Source organism: Echinops telfairi, unplaced genomic scaffold (genome assembly GCF_000313985.2).
Source record: "Echinops telfairi isolate 266 unplaced genomic scaffold, ASM31398v2 ScPeMD7_18;HRSCAF=68, whole genome shotgun sequence".
Lineage (NCBI taxonomy): Eukaryota > Metazoa > Chordata > Mammalia > Afrosoricida > Tenrecidae > Echinops > Echinops telfairi.
Window position 1 is genome coordinate 72,835,742 of NW_022103915.1, and position 3,444 is coordinate 72,839,185.

A 3,444-nucleotide genomic window follows, 5' to 3' on the forward strand; every position below is an offset into this window, starting at 1 on the left:
TTTTTTAACCCTTTCAGTTCAGAGGCGAGAGCAGACGCAACCTTGCTGCCAAATGCAGCTCATCCTCCAGTCCAGAGGACCATAGTGGCTCACTGCCCCGACAAGGGAAGGCCTTCTAAATTGTTATCCGTACATACGGGACCCAGGGCGCACGGAGACAACTAAATGCAAGATCGGGACCATTCTTTCGGTATCCTCCTAGCGTTATTACCACATACGCGTAAAGGCACTTCCATCTGTTTGAAGCACATGGCCGCCTCGTTCACAGGTCTGCTTCCTCCTCCTTGTGCAGCGCCCAGTCAGCAGCCCATGTGAAACTGGAACTTGGTGCGGGGAAGGAGGCGGGGTGAGGATTGGTCGTGCTATTAAGTTATCGCAGATCCAGTGGCTGGTGATTTCACACGTCCACATTCCGCAGTACAGGAAGCTTGCACACTGAAGAAAGCTGTGTGCTGTGGCTCCTCACCACCCAAAGTTTGCATTGCTTATCTTGAAAATCCCAGCTTCCAAAAAGGCCACCTTGTGCTAGCATGTCGATTGCTTTCCTCTGGGAAATGAAGAATTTGAAGCATAAGAAAACAATGTATGGGGACCGAGCAAATCTAAAGGACAAAGCCAAACATATTTTTTCAGTCACTTGCAGATTATAGTATATTTATCCTTCACTCCACCTTGCTTCCTCTTCTTTTGAGAGAGGGTTTTGTTTGTTTGTTTTGCTTTGATGAAAGCAAATTAATTTTGCCAGTAAGGTCATGGACATTTTTCACAATCCCATTTGCATTTGATCACAGTTGCCTGGGCTTTCTCCTTTCTTTTCCATATTGACATATACTTTTCTAACGTATTCATTTAATTTGTTTTTAAATTACAAAAGTAATTTCTCAATAAATGCTTTCAAAATGTATATAGTCTTAAGGTCTGTAGTTTAGAAAGACATTTAAAAATTGATTTTCCATATATGAAATCCAGGATAGGTAAATCTATAGAGATAGTAACTGCATTAATGGTTCCCTGGGGCAGGGGAGGTTGAGGGAGAAATGGGGAGCTAATAATGATAAGAATGAAGACAATGTTCTAAAATTTATTTTGGTGATGATTGCACAACTCTGCTTGATGTGATTGAACTATTGAGTTGTACGATATGCGAATTATATGCCAATAATTAAAAAAAGGCACACACTCTCCCATTGACACTTCTAGTCTCGGAATAATCTCTATTAACATTTTCAGTGACTGTTCTGCCAACAACATTTATTTTTCACTTGGTCGTGTAGCCAGAGTCAGGGTTTCTATGAATCCTAGGGGATTCATAAACCATATGGGAGATAGATAGCATAGAGAAACACCGATAACATGTTGTTAATTGTTCCAGCTCCTGGCAATCCCACTGAGAACAGAGAGAAACATTGTCTGGTCCTGCCCTACCTTCAGAACTGTCAACACGCTCCCCCCATCGTGGCCACTGTGTGTTCTGAGGGCCCCATCTTCTCAGAGGGTTCTCACTGGCTAATTTGGGGGGTGGAACCTCAGGCCTTTCTCCTCCTTCAGGTTAGTTGGGCAGCTCTGTTGTAAGCTGCCCAACCTCGGTGGCTCTACTGGTGTTTGCAGTACTGGGGACAGAGCTTCCAGCACGCGGCAACACGCAAGGTAGCACCGTACAGCGAACTGACAGGCTGCTTCCACAGGACAATCGCATTCTCACTTCTTTGGTCCTGAATTCTCCGTCATGCCTCCCAGATGTGAAGGGTGTAGTCTGTCTTACTTAGGCTAGTATTCGAGGTTCATAGGTCGGAAACATTTGGGAGTCATTCAGGTCCCACCGTTTTCTTCTTGTTGCCTGTTTTTTTCTCCTCGTTCTGCCAACACTTACCTTCTTATGTAAGTTTGCCAGATTAATAAACAAAAAGAAAGCGAGAGAGAAGAAAAGGAAGAAAAATAGAGAAGATACTTATATTTGAATATTAGATAACCAACCAATCTTTTTAGGTATATGCATGTTCTAAAGTTTGTCAGGAATATATGTGTGTGTGTGTGTATATATATATTAAATATATAATATATATATTAAAGGTGACAGAGAGGAGGTATGCCTGACTTCTACTTCATAGTTATCAGCCTCTTACCCTCCTGTCATCAAAGGAAGTTAGAAGCTTCTGACAACAGAATCTGGTAACAGAAATCACAGATAATACAATTAAGGGATTTATTAGGGAAGTAACACACATACACATATATACTAATATACATATATAAGTATATATATGTACACTAAAATATTATTCAGTGTACATATATAAGTATATATATGTACACTAAAATATTATTCAGTGATTATGTAATGGCCAGTTTTGTCTGAGCCACCTATATTTTCCCTGACAGCTCCATTCCTGTGGCTTTCAGGCTCAGAGTTCTCAGCCCGCCTTGACTGCAACCACAGGGCAGTGACATCATCTTTAGCACTGCACAGGGATTTCATGCTGGGTGACTGTTCCTCCCCATTCAAGCCTAACCCTCTGTGACCACTCCATTCACCATTCTTGGAAGCGAGCATCACCAGGCAGCTAGACCACCAAAGAATATAAATCCAAGGCCTTCTCCCTCTGACTGTTCTTCTTCAAGGTGTGGGGATGATACCAGAGCAACATTGGCAGCTAAACAATAAGGGTCTGGGATACAAATATTATTTTCAAAAGTTGAAATTAAATCAACTCTTTGAGTACTCTGCACTGGGCAGAAAATCTTTAGGTATTCAAACCACACCTATCATGAGCACATTTGTACACCCAAAGGAGAGTACTAAGGGTACATAGTAGGTGCTTGATTATGTGGTTGAATAAATAAGTGCTTATTCTCACTAAATTCTGCTTGGAATTTTTAAGAGGTTGTAAAATGGCATGGAAACAAGTCCAGTTGTTCCTCCCATGGCTCTTACTACTTTCATGTTTCAATCATTTGTTGCAGTGACGACACCAAAAATCACAGATAATACAATTAAGGGATTTATTAGGGAAGTAACATGTTACAGTAAGGCTTTGGTCAGGATGGCTTTTTGGCCATGCCCATAGCAAGTCTCTCCCTAGGCTTTGGTGCCTTGGTCCCTGAGGCTTCTTTGGATAATCCTGGTCTCTGTATTGCTTGACAACGTGTTTCAAACTTCTTTGTGGTGGTTGTTGTTAGATGCCATCAAGTCAGGTCCAACCCACAGTGACCTTTTACACAGCAGAAGGAAACACTGCCTGGGCCCGTGCGATCCTCACAATTGAACCTATTGTTGTAGCCCCGATGTCAGTCCATCTCACTGAGGGCCTTCCTCTATCTTGCTGCCCTTCTCCTTTACCAAGCAGGATGTCCTCCTCCAGCCAAAGGTCTTTAGCTCTACCAATAAGTGCCCAGCGTCATCCTACTCCACCAGCAAGCCTCTGGCCTGAAGGCACTCAGCTCCCC

At 42.6% G+C, this 3,444-nt stretch overlaps 1 pseudogene; it reads right to left on the reverse strand.

The window, feature by feature from the left end:
• The window catches only part of LOC101649777, an 18,829-nt pseudogene extending 18,418 nt beyond the window's left edge, over positions 1–411 (reverse strand).
• Between the last annotated feature and the right edge of the window lie 3,033 nt (positions 412–3,444).